This window comes from Phyllostomus hastatus, unplaced genomic scaffold (assembly GCF_019186645.2).
Source record: "Phyllostomus hastatus isolate PE091 unplaced genomic scaffold, TTU_PhHast_1.1 phas_scaffold_555, whole genome shotgun sequence".
Taxonomy (NCBI): Eukaryota; Metazoa; Chordata; class Mammalia; order Chiroptera; family Phyllostomidae; genus Phyllostomus; species Phyllostomus hastatus.
In genome coordinates, this window is record NW_025334036.1 from 3,288,435 (window position 1) to 3,301,813 (window position 13,379).

A 13,379-nucleotide genomic window follows, 5' to 3' on the forward strand; every position below is an offset into this window, starting at 1 on the left:
ATCTAGCAACTAGAAGGGCACTCAGAGGAGTTATCAAAAAAGGGGAAGGTTTTTAGAGGAAGAAAGTGGGGCAAGGGAGCTATTGAAAAAGAAAGGAAAGGGGAGTATTTGAGATCTTGCTCCCCCTGCATATGTTGCCAGCTTGGCTCATATTTAAAATTAAAAAAGAAAACAGAAAGGAAGAAAGGATTATTAGATGGGGGGAGCATGGTTGACGGGAGTGAATGGCAAGAGTTCTCATCGAGCAGATTGCCTCTTCTTCCTGGGGTGGGGATGCGAGAGGGATTGTGACAGATGCTTTACTGGTGCCTGACCAGAAAATCCCAGACTAGTTAACTACGTTTCTGGGAGAGACTGAGACAGCAATCAGGTCAGGTATTAAAACTAGGTTTGGTATCAAGGGAGCCTACGATTTTCTCTTTAAAAATTTCTGTCAGCTTTTGAGACTGCTAGGTATGTTCACTTCAAAACCTCCCCCCCACACACAAAAAAAACCCCACAAAAAAACCCAAAAAAACCCTCCGAGTCAAGGTGCACATAGGGTAGGGTAAGGTAGGCCTGAGAGAGGTGGTGGGTGGCAGGTGAGGAGTGGCAATGGGTGGAGGGCACTGCAGGCAGCGGCTCCGCCACCAATAACCGCGAGTGTTTCGTGCCAGTGAAATGGGGTGTTAGAGCCATTGCTGTCATTCATCTCAAGAGGTTTTGATTCTGGAGGGGGGGAGAAACACGAGGATCGACGGGACTTTCTTAGACTAAAAGGTAACACCGGCAGCAGGAGCGGGCTGCCCTGCTTGGGTGCCGAAGTCAACACTAGCGAGGTCCACAAGGAGGTCAGCGGTGGGCCGCCTGGGAGGACGCAGGGCTTTGCAGGGCCCAAACAGCCCAGGGCTCTGCCGGCTCCGGGCCCCGCCCACTCCGCTGTGATTGGCCAGGCCCCGGGCCACGCCCCCGAGTACGTATACGTGGGGGCGGGCCCGAAGGCGAAGGCCCGAGGCTGACGCGGAGGGACTGGCAGAGCTGTGGTCGCCAGGAGCGGGACGCGGGAGTAGCTGCCCGCGCGCCCGGCTCTGGAGACGGAGGGGCTGCGGTTCCTGCACGTCCCTGGTGAGTAGCCGCGGGCCGCGGGGAAGCGGGGTGGCGCCGCCATGTTCGGTGCGTCTTCTCCCGCGGCGCGCGGGGCCTGGGGAGGCCTTGGCCCTCCTGGAGCCGCATTTTCCCGGGCGGCGCCGTCCGGCTTTTTATGTACTTTTCGCGAAGCAAGCTCTTGGGCTGCGGTGTCTGGGGCCGCTGGGCCTCCGGCGCCGGTCTCCAGGCCTGGTCGCCCAGCCCTCCCCTGCCCGCCCACACTGGAACGCCGCGCGCCGCACCAGCCCCCCACGGCCACCCTTTTCTCTCCGTCCCCGAGGTCCGAGGGGCCTCTGCCCTCTCGAGTTGCAGGAAGTCTTCTCTTGAGCCTCAGCAGCGTCCTTTTTGAGCTCCTTGCAGACGGCTTTCTTTTTTTTTCCCAGTGGGCTCCCCGCTGGCCACCTGCGGCCGGTTCATGGTCTTCAGCTGCATCCTGTCGTGCCTGATTTTTCAGCAGCTTTCCACACGCCCGCGAGCCTTGAGGCAGAGGCAGCTGGACCGCGCCGGCTGCTGTGGGTTAGTGACTGCAAATCCGGGCTGCTGTTCGGGGTAAGAAAGTACGGGAAGAAAACGTGTGTGCGCGCTTCCGAAGTCGATTTTGGTGAACGTGCGACAACAGGTCGTCTCACGTCGGGGATTTTAATCGAGGGGGGAAATCTACCTGGCGGTGCGTACTTGTTGGAGGGCTTTTCACCTTCCACGACGGGTTCCCTGGAAAACTTCACTCGTGGGTCTGCCTGTGCACTGTGAGTTGTCTTTCAGACCTCGATGAGGGAGGAGAAAGTCAGGTTCAGTTCTTCATGACATTTTGATTTATCGCAACTCACTCATCAGGCCTGACTTCAGATTCTACTTGGTTGTTTTAAAGTCATTCTCTCAGAAACGGTAGCCTTGTCAGCACTTAGAAACTGGAGTTTGAAGCTCCAGTTTCTGAGGACATCCCAAAGACATGTTAAGTGCTTTGAGAATGGGGGGCATCATTAAATGCAGATGTCGCTCATCTCTGCCACTCTCGGTCTTCTTGATTGTTAACTACGAGCACGTGCACCAACAAAGCACAGAATGCAATCGTAAATCTTGCGTAAGATGCAGGATTTCACGAAGCGCCAGGTGGTGGTGATGGGATGGCGCGTCCGAGAGGCTTGTTTTCAGGAAGCACTACAGAGCGGAACCGCAGTGAAAGGTGGTGCGTCGTGCTGGCCTATTTTGTGAGAACACGATTAAAAACCTACCCGGATAGATTTTATTCTGAGAATGGGCCAACAGAAATGGCACTGAAACTCACATTCCTATAAAGATTTTATTCTGAGAATGGGCCAACAGAAATGGCACTGAAACTCACATTGCTATAAAATGGAAGTGTGTGTGGGTTCTTTTTGTTTTGTTTTTTAAGATTTTATTTTCACAGAGAAGCGGGGAGAGAGAGAAAGGTCAGTGTGTGGTTGCCTCTCACACACCCCCTACTGGGGACCGGCCCTGACTGGGAAATGTCAAAGGGAAAATGAAATGTCCAGCAAAACATGAACATCTCCACACGGTAGAACTTACCTTTAATGCTGAAAGCAATGACTAAATACAGGGAGGCAGGGTGGAGGAACGTTATGTTATCGTTTGGAAGGGGAGTCCTCCTCTTCCATGAGAAACGTCAGGGAGCCTTCCCCAGACTTCCCTATGCGGAAGGGTAGCCTTCTTCATGTAGAAACATGTTTTTGCACCATCTGCTATCTGTGCTTTTATATATTCCTAATGCTCCTGTAAACTCAAGAATTCCCATTTTGTACAAATGCTTTCTAGCTTAATTTTTTCTCCCATTCACGGTAGAAGCTGACGATGCTGTGAAACAAGAGGCCTTAGCAGCTGCTCGCCTGAAAACGCAGGAAGAGCTCAACGCACAGGTGGGAAAGCACAAGGAACAACTCAGACACGTAGGAAGTGCTTTGCGTGGGTGGCCCTAACGGTGAGAGGCTGAGTGGACACACTCGGGTGGGTCCTGGGACCAGCTCGCCTGCAGCACCGTGTCCAGGAGAACTGGGTGGGTGCTTGGGTGAGTGTCTTGTTGGGGCAGACACTCGTTCCCTCACAGCAGTGCCTCACGTAACAGAGGTCTGTGTGTGTGTGTGTGTGTGCGCGCGCACGTGCCACACCACCAGACACAGTCCACGTTCTGTGTGAAGCTGGTGTGTCGCACGTGATCTGGCCTCGTGGGTGCCACGCTGCAGTGGATTGAAGGGTTCACTGGGCCTTTTGGAAGATCTTTGTAAAGCAAAGGGTGTGGTTTGGGGGCATCCGAGGAAGCGGGAAGGGGACAACCAAGGGTGAGAGATGATGTCTGGGCTCCTCTGCCCCCTCACAGGAGGCCACTAAGGCACCAGCAGCGTTTTTGTCGCTTTTGTGTGGTCATCCACCCTGCTAGTCACACGTGACCCTTCTCATGGCTCAATTCCTTGCTCATCTAACCCCCAAAATGCATGTTTTGTCTCTGCATACTGCTGGAGGTCACAGGCCTTGCTCTCACATCCAGGCAGCTCCTCTCCTGGGACATCTGGTCGACCCACTGCTCGTCCTGCTGCGTGCTCATTTCCTGGGACATCTGGTCGACCCGCTGGGGCCACTGCTCTGTCTCCTCATACCTTCCACTCTCTCCTTCCCTCCTCTCAAATCATTACTCACTTTGCTGTGGTCTCAAACCCCATCAACACAACCCCCCTTAAAGGCAGTGTTAATGACACACATTTTGAGAACATTCTTAAGGAATTGTTTTGAGAATCACACCACACAGCCAGTGCACAGGGGCAGTCTTTTCAACAGATCACAGAACCGCCTCCGGCTCATGTCTCTCTCACACACAGCAAATCCTGTGAAGAAACTGCCCTCACACGTTTTTCCCAAAAACCCAGGCTGACTGCCACAGCACCCGGGTGCTCAGCAAAAACGCCAGTCACTCACCTCAAGCCCTCTTTGCTAATACAACAAAGGAGCTGAGGCATGGGGGGAATGTGGTATTCAAGACATTCCAACATGGTCACCTGTAGCTGAGAGGACTTCAACACAGTGACCGAGGGCAGCTGTCCCACCACCCCCTCTATCTGAGTCATTTTCTATTGAGGTCTCGGTCTCCTGCTGCCACCCCTCAAACTCCCCACAGTGTTGCTGAGGCAGTGCCCCACTCCCATGGACAGGGAGGGGCCAGCCCTCCAACTAATACTTAACTAGTCTCCCAAGTAGCTTTCTTGTGCTCACCCCCACCACCGATGCTGTCTTGTGCCATAACTTCTATTCCACTTCCAAGTGCAGAGGACCCCCCCAAAAAAGGTTCTGTTGGTGAGCTGTGTTCACATGCAGAGCAAATTGCAATCCACCTACACACTGTGTTGGACAGAGATCTTTCCCCTCTGATGCTGTCTCTTTGCTTCCTTTCAGGCTGCAGCAGCCCTTTGTCTGGCAAAGGAGGTAGAGCCTGCTGCTCCTGCAGACCTGCACGGAGAGGCCCCACATCTGGTAGATAAGGCTAAGAGAGACCTTGCTGCTGCTGTCCACACTTTGGCACTAAAAGCAAGGCAAACCCCTTCAACCTCCCCCCCCTTCAATTGCCTTAACATATACTCCCCCCCCACAGTGGCTGTCTAGCCCTGATCTAACTTGACAGGTGTTCTTCCCCAAAGGGAAAAGCCACAGATGGAGAAAGCCACCATGTGATGACAAGCAGCCAAACTGACTGACAGCCACCACCAAGAACAGACAGAGCCTGTCCAGTTTCCATTCTTATAAAACCACTTTGGGGTACACATGTCACAGGGGAGCAGGCCCCCTACATCCAAGTCACAGCAGCAGGCTAGAAGCAGTGCTTTCCCCAAAGAGGGGAAGAAGTGGGACTTGGGTTCCCAAAGAAGGTGGGGGTGTCTAAAGCAAGCCCCAGCCCTCAAAGCTGAACACAGGGGACCCCAGGACACCTGCTTGTTTGGTGACACACCCACCACCCTTGTGTTCCAACCCAGATCACCCCATACACACCAACATCCTGTGCTGATCAGCCACTGGCTTGTCTCCTGGGCCACTTCACCCCAGGACTGCCACACACTGAGGCCGATTTCAATCCATGAGGTCGGTAGGGATGAAAGCAAGGCAGCCAAGGTGAGGCAGTCAGGAGGGCTCCAGGAAGGGTCTTCTCCACAGCTCCAGAAGACAGGATGGGATCCACTCTCACCAGCGTGCAGGCCACTCCATCCTGACACCTGCCTGGAACACAGGGGCCTCAGCACCTCCCACAAGCCCCATTGTGTTTTAACTCACAACCCCCCATCAGTCTCAGAAATGCTCCCACATACCAACCTGTGCACTGAGGATGGTGCAGGAAAGGGAGCTGCCTGCACAGCAGGGCTTTGGAGGTTGAGCCCCTGGACACAAAGAGCACCAAGTGGCCTGAGGCAAAAAGCACAGGCTTGGCCTCACCCATGGCCCAAACCCAGCTACAGACAAAAGCATCATGGACCGTACTCACCCCATTTCCACACCAGTGACTGGAAGCCAACTGGGTGTTGTTTGATGTCCTGTCACCAGGGGCCATCACTTCCCAGGCTGGCCCACACAGAAGCCAGAGCTTCAGATGGAGGGATCAGAGGCAGCCTCACAGCATCTGTGGGAGGAGCACTGGGACCCTAACCTGATCTGCATGCATCCCCCCCAAGCACTTTTTTCCTAACTTGTGTTCTCAACTAAGCCCAAGGGGGACTTGAGTTGCATGTAACATGCAAAACACTTGTGGGCCAGGACCTGGTAGACCCCCCCCAAGGGCTGGCTTAGCCAATTGGCAAGCAGAGCATAGTTGGCACAACACATCATCTCTAGGGTGGGAACATGGGCCTACCCACTTTTCCAGAAACTGCAGCAGTAGCCTGAGGCAGTCAAACAAAAAGGGAAGGATACCCCCCACACTCAGCCTTAGGGTGATGACCCAGTGTCTACTGGCATCCCGGAGGGCCTGGCAGGCAATGGAGCTCTTTCCCAAGAGGCTCCCACCCCAGACAGGCAATGGAAGAGCAAGCATCACAGGCTTGACACCAAACTCCACCCTGGTCAGGAAGAGCCCATGTGGGCAGAGCAGCACTGGACAGAGGTGGCAGGCACAGTCATGACTCAGGAGCAGCACACACTGGGACACAGGACACTGCTCTTCACACACCACCAGACAAAGGGGGGGCCACAAACCCCAGTCCCAAACATCCAGACCAAGGAGGCAGAGCCAGGCAGTCAACATCTTGCAAGGAAGAGAGGAATAGGATTGCCAGTGCATCTTTCTCCCCCAAGGTGGAACACATAGGACCATCTCTAGCTGACACTCTCCAGATGCACCATCCTTAGTGTGAAGTACTCTGCTCTTACGCTGCAGCACCCATCGTCCTGCACAGCACAGAAGGGCTAGGTCAGTGGGGTGCCTCCCACTGTTTCCCATGCAGCAGCCCTGCACCGGGCACAGCAAGGGGGTATATCAAGGGCAGAGTCTACAGCACAGGAGGGCCCAGTCAGCAGGGTCCCCTCTGCTGCTTCCCATGCAGCAGCCCTGGGCAGCACACAGCACAGTGAGGAGGTATTGAGGGCCCAGTCAGCAGGGTCCCCTCTGCTGCTTCCCATGCAGCAGCCCTGGGCAGGGCACAGCTCAGTGAGGAGGTATTGAGGGCCCAGTCAGCAGGGTCCCCTCTGCTGCTTCCCATGCAGCAGCCCTGGGCAGGGCACAGCATAGAGCTACCAAGGGCAGACTCAACAGCACAGAAGAGCTAGGCCAGTAGAATACCTTCCACTGCTTCCCACACAGCAGCCCCAGGCAGGGGACAGCAAGGAGGTGCTGAGGGCAGGTTCTACAGCACAGGAGGGCCCAATCACAGCAGGGCCAGAGTCCCACTGCTTCCCACACAGCAGCCCTGGGCAGAACTGCATTCGCCCCACTTCAGGCACAGGAGCCTGAAAAAGCAAGACAAAGACCCAGAGCTGCTCTCCAGTAGAGTCACTCTGGCGTGTCTGTAGCCGGGGTAGAGCCATGCATCTGCTCATGGTCAAACCCAGAGGTCTGTTCACGGAGCAGACTTCCTCAACCACCCACTGTGGGGTGACCACTAATCTGGTGATACAAACCACTGGCTTCTGACAGGAAAAAAATACCTTGCCTGTTGGCGGGGCCGAATTACAGTTCATGCGGCCATCCTGGAACCATGGCCTGGTCACTGATCCTCTCTACCATCCCCTTCCCTTAGCCTCAGAGCCCGTAGGGCCATCTGGTCGACCCAATGGATGTAGTCACAGCAGGGAGAATGGTCCCTTCAAGTCTCCAGATGGAAACAAATTCCCACGGAGGTGCCCCCCGATGAAGGAACACTTGTGAGCTTCCGACCCACCTCAGAGCTCCCCCAGCATGGCCTGTGCCAGCCCCCCCCACCTCCGCAGTGAGCTGGGGCCCAATGAGGGGCACTTCTGGTGGGGGCCACCTTCTGACGTCCCGAAGCCACATGAACCGGACGATCCTGCGAGTGCAAAGGGCCTCCTGGAGCTCTGCCTGGCTCACCGCAGCCAAATCCTGTGCTCCCGAAGGAGGGAACCATGGAAAAGCATCCGCCACGTGGCGCCTGAGACAACCAGCGCAAATGTCCCGTGGATGGGTCCGCCTCTCAGGATGGCAAGGGTGCACCCACGGCCGCTGAATCGATGCACTCAACCTCGGAGCACGTCTCTGACCTGACCGATGAGGAGCACAGGCCCCGCAAGCAGAGCACCACGTTGGGCAGGAACACGGGCCCAGCCGGGGGCAGAGTGGGCGCTGTCTGCTCCTCCTCTGTGCGGTTAGGGTGCGTCCGAGGAGTGCGTGAGGGCCACGTGCGGAGAGCAGCCGGGAAGGGCTGCATCCGTCTCGCAGCCCTTTTCAGGTGAAGTATAGCTTAACCTCGGAGGAGAACCCCCTACACAAAACAGGAAGACCTGTGAGGTGGGGTCACCACAGCCCAAAGCTCAAGCTGGTCAGTGGCTCCCGCTGTGTGTCTGCAGCCGAGCCCCTCTCGCCTGCCCTGGGCTGGTTCTCACCCCCAGAGCGGATGCCTCCAGTATCTCTGTGGGAAACACGCTCTCCCCATTTCCACAGAGCCCCAGTGGGCCCCCCGTGACGGAAGGGCACACACGCTGCTTGCTAGTCGACCGGCCCCAACACCTTAGCTAGAAGTTACAGTACACCGCACCCCCGAACCTACAATTCCTCCCGAGAACAAATGAAGCACAGGCCCCTGGGCACTACTGGGGGTGAGCCTGAGAGTGCTGCTGGCCTCCTGGAACTCTCCCCTGGGCACTGGGACCAAACTCCATCCCTTACCTACTACCGTGTTCCATTGGCCCGAGGATGTGAAATCCAAAGAAAGCACCTTAGCACGACCTAGACCTTTCTACCACCCGTTGCTCCCACTCACAAACTGGACCGTCTGGGGAGAGCCCCGAAAATTCTGAGAAATCCAGGGAGTGGGGCCCAGCCCATCTCACCCACCCAGGGCGGTCTCCCACCTCCGGATCCAGGCACCTCGGTGGAAAGCACTGTCTTCTCCCGTTCCCCGGGGACCCTCAATGGGGTCCCTTGAGCAGAGAAGCACAATCCGTTCACTGGGCAACCAGTCCTGATGCACCCCCACACCTCAGCCAGAAGTGTTGGCAGGGGCCCCACTACCTCCACCGCCCCCCATCCCTACAACAAACCTGCAGCTACAATTCCTCTGAAAAACAGATGAAGCTCAGACCCCTGGGCGCTACCGGTGTGAGCCTGAGTGCTGCCGGCCTCCTGGAACTCAGCCCTGGGCACTGCGGCCAAATCCATCCCTTACCTACTACCATGTTGTTCCCATGGACCAAGGAAGTGAAATCCAAAGAAGGCACCTTAGCAGGGACCTAGACGTCTCTACCACCCGTTGCTCCCACTCACAAAAACCAGGCGGTCTGGGGAGAGGCCTGAAAATCCTGAGAAAAATCTACGGCATGGTTCCCACCTTTCCGGGGCCCAGCCCATCTCTCACCAGTGTGGAACCATCTCCCACCTCCGGATCCAGATCCAGGCACCTCGGGTGTTTCGTTGGGAAGCACTGACTTCTCCCGTTTCCCGGGGACCCTCAGTGGGATCCCGCGAGCAGAGAGGCACCATCCGTTTGCTGGTCAACCGGTTCTGGCGCGCCCCCACACCTCAGCCAGAAGTGCTAGCAACAGCCCCACTACCTTCACCAGCCCCAGCCCTACAAGCCTGCAGCTACAATCTCCAGAGAACAGGTGAAGCTTGGACTCCTGGGCTCTACCGGGGTGAGCCTGAAAGTTCTGCCGGCCTCCTGGAACTCTCCCCTGGGCACTGGGACCAAATTCCCTCCCTTATCTAACTACTGTGTTCCACGGGCCAAGGACGTGAAATCCGCAGAAGGCACCTTAGCAGGGACCTAGACCTCTCTACCACCCGTTGCTCCCACTCACAAACCAGGCTGTCTGGGGAGAGCCCCGAAAATTCAGAGAAAAATCTAGGGAGTGGGACCCAGCCCATCTCACCCGCCCAGGGCCGTCTCCCACCTCTGGATCCAGATCCAGGCACCTCGGGCGTCTCGGTGGGAAGGACTGTCTTCTCCTGTTTCCCGTGGGGCCTCAGTGGGGTCCCGCAAGCAGAGGCACCATCTGCTTGCTGGTCAACCGGTCCTGGCACACCCCACACCTCAGCCAAAAGGGCTAGCAATGGCCTCACCACCTCCACTGACTCCGTCCCTACAAACCTGCAGGTATGATCTCTGGAGAACAGATGAAGCGCGGTTCCCTGGGCTCTACCGGGGTGAGCCTGAAAGCACTGCCGGCCTCCTGGAACTCTCCCCTGGGCACTGTGGCCGAGTTCCATCCCTTAGCTACTACCGGGTTCCACGGGCCGAGGAAATGAAATCCGAAGAAAACACCTTAGCAGGGACCTAGACCTCTCTACCACCCGTTGCTCCCACTCACATCCCGGACCGTCCGGGGAGAGCCCCGAGAATTTTGAGAGAAATTTAAGGAGCGGGTCCACACCTTTTCAGGGCCCAGCCCGTCTCACCAGCCCAGGGCGGTCTCCCACCTCCGGATCCAGATCCGGGCACCTCGGGCGTCTGGTTGGGAAGCACTGACTTCTCCCCTTTCCCGTGGGGCCTCAGTGGGCTCCCCGCAAGCAGAGAGGCACCATCCGTTTGCTGGTCAACCTGTCCTGGCGCACCCCACACCGCAGCCAGAAGGGCTAGCAATGGCCTCACCACCTCCGCCGTCTCCGTCCCTGCAAACCTGCAGCTACAATCTCCAGAGAACAGATGAAGCGCGGTTTCCTGGGCTCTACCGCGGTGAGCGTGAAAGCGCTGCCGACCTCCTGGAACTCTGCCTGGGGCACTGTGATCAATTCTCTTCCCTCACCGATTGCCCCGGAGCTCCAGAGGAAGGAGACAATATAAAAGCGGCCACCAGGTGGCGCCGGAAAACCGGCGCCGAGGTCAGCGGGACCGACGGGGGCTGGCTGGGGCGCACCGCCGGCCTTCCCGCTCCACTCCTGCCCTGCCTCATCTCGCTCGCCCCGGAGCTCGTCTCTTGCGAGGTTCCGACCCGCGGAGGGCGTGCAGCCTGGACCCGGGCGTCCACCTCAGAGTTCACCCCCGGCATGGCGCGACCCTGGCCGCAGAAAGGGGAATTTGTAAATGTTTTTTTCAGGAGGCTGCAGGGATGGGGGCCGACTCCCCACGCAATTCCCCGGCGGCCGACACGGTTCGAGTAAACTCCCCGGGACACGGGCACGGGCTTCCCGGGGGCGCACGAACGGTTCCCGGGCTCCCGGGAGGACTAACCTGCAGGCAGGTGTGGACTGTCCGACGGAAACCATGCAACTCCCCGAAGGACAGTAGCGGACTGAGGACTCGTTCTTACTCCATAATTGATACTGAGCGTTACTGGACACCAGACCCTAATAGTGTTTTTTGCTTTGTTTTGTTTTGTTTTTTTTCTCCCCAGGTTTTCGGTTTCTGCCTTTCAGGAGATGAGAGCAGGTCTTCTCTCCACACCTCTGAGCTCACCGGACCAGCCGAGTCAGGTGTGCCCCCAAAGACTTAGGCAGGCGCAGAAAACCAGCCAATGAACCACCAGCCTGGACAGGTGGCCAGACGTGCGCAGACCATGTCCTTGTGGGCAGTTTTCAGAAGCCAGGGGTGCCCGGTGATTTGCACTTGGCCGGGCACCTACATGTCACCCCATCCGGCCTTGCCAACCTGGAATTCCTGTATGCTTTCCTTCACCTTTCCTCGCTCCACCCTAGCTGGCTCAGTTCCAGGACTGTCCAGTTATGACCCCCAAATTGAAAGTAATGAATGTGTCTAGTTTCTCCTTTTCAAAGTAGCGTTGGTATTTTTACTGGGTTCACACTTACCTCTCAAAAGTAATTTTGTATCAGCATTTTTATACTGGGAATGTTTATGTGGAGGGGCGAAAACTGATCAACGGAACCACATAAGAATGAAACATTTCTCCTGGGCCAAAAACCAACCACCAGCTAAACAGCAAACTGGCAAAGGATATTTGCAAACCAACACAAAGAAGACTTACAAGTCAATAGAAAAATGTAGTAAGAACGCAAATAGTAAATGTTACACAAAAGAAAGTTTAAGTGGCTTCTAAACCTATGACAATGTGTTCAACCTCATCTACATAAAGGGGTGCCATGCCATATCATCCTTCCCCCCACCCCTGCTTTGGCCTATAAAGGTGGCAAATGTTGAAAAAAAAAGCTTAAGAACATGGACAAGAACAGGGGGAACCATGCACTCTCAAATCTCACACATTGTTGATGGGAGTGTAAGTGCAACCATTACAGAGAGCGATCTGGACACAGCAGAGTTTTAAAGGCACACTCTCTACCTCACCAGCTGCCCTTCCAGACACACAAAAGGTGTGTAAAAGAATATTTGTGGATGCATAACACAAAAGGTTGCTAAATCTTGTAGTATCACACACATTATGGACTATTCCCACAACAGAATACTAGAAATAGACCCACACAAATGTGGGAAACTGATTTTGATAAAGTTGCAAATGGATTCCGTGGAGAGTCTTTGTCAGTAAATGGTGCTGGAAAAAATGTGACGTCCATATGATAAAACATAAACTTCACTCCAAATCTCTCAGAAAAATTAACTCAACATAAATAAACCTAAAGCTGTAAATAACAGATTTAACTCAAATAAACCGAAAACTGTAAAACTTCCAAAGGAAAACATAAAATAACGATCTTTGTAAATCTTGATTTAGGCAGAGATTTCTCAACCACAGCGGGAAAAGCACAGTCTCCAAACCTCCGCTCGTTGAGAGATACATACCGTGAAGGGAACACATATGTTTCCTTCTCCTGCACCTGGCACAGGACGTCCTGGGGACAGGTCATCCTGAATCCACTCTCCCCGAGTCTGTGCTGTCTGAGCTGGTCCAGTTTTTGTCCCGAAGTGCTACCAGCTGTGCCACTGCTAAACAACAGGAAGTGAGACCCCACGGCTCTGGAGGCTGGAAGTCCGAGGCAGGTGGCCAGTGCGGTGCGGTCCTGGGGAAGAAGCCCTTTCTGGTTGCAGAGGGCCACCTTCTGCCTGTACCCCCCTCCCGTGGCAGGGAGAGAGCAAGCCTGCTTTCTGGGGTCTCCGTTAAAACAGCATTAATCCCGCCCTGGCTGGCGTAGCTCAGTGGATTGAGCGGGGGCTGCGAAACAAAGCATCGCAGGTTCAATTCCCAGACAGGTCACATGCCTGGGTTGCAGGCCACAGCCCCCAGCAACCGCACATTGATGCTTCTCTCTCTCTCCCTCCCTTCCGTCTCTAAAAATAAGTAAATAAAATCTTAACAAAATAAAAAATAAAACAGCATTAATCCCATTCATTAGGGCTCTAGCCTTATGACCTAATCACCCCCCCCACCCCCACAAAAGCCCTGCCTCCTAATCCCACCCCCTTTGTGGGCTGGGATTTCAGCGTATGAATGTGGGGGGCGCACGGACATTCTGAGCACAGCAGGGGTGGTGGCGTATAAATTCGTCACCCTATCAAATTACACATTTGAGATGTGCAGTCAGGGCGTACACATTCGCCCTCAGTAAAACTGTTCTTAAAAATGCTCTCTGTTCGGCCCCGGCTGGATAGCTCAGTTGGTTACAGCATCGTCTCTGTACACCAAGGTTGCGGGTTTGATCCCCGGTCAGGGCACAGACAAGAATCAAC

General features: G+C 55.3%; 1 long non-coding RNA gene across 3 annotated transcripts; it reads left to right on the forward strand.

Annotated features, from left to right (window-relative positions):
• Nucleotides 1–1,015: 1,015 nt before the first annotated feature.
• On the forward strand, nt 1,016–11,514 carry LOC123809650. 3 transcript variants are annotated; one of them, XR_006784042.1, is made up of 5 exons: nt 1,016–1,104; nt 1,509–1,674; nt 2,947–3,020; nt 4,546–4,623; nt 11,137–11,514. It is a non-coding gene; the product is annotated as an uncharacterized LOC123809650 (long non-coding RNA). The 3 variants fall into 3 exon arrangements; XR_006784043.1 differs by lacking the exon at nt 11,137–11,514 and adding an exon at nt 7,371–11,130; XR_006784041.1 differs by lacking the exon at nt 4,546–4,623.
• The last annotated feature ends 1,865 nt before the right edge of the window (nt 11,515–13,379 follow it).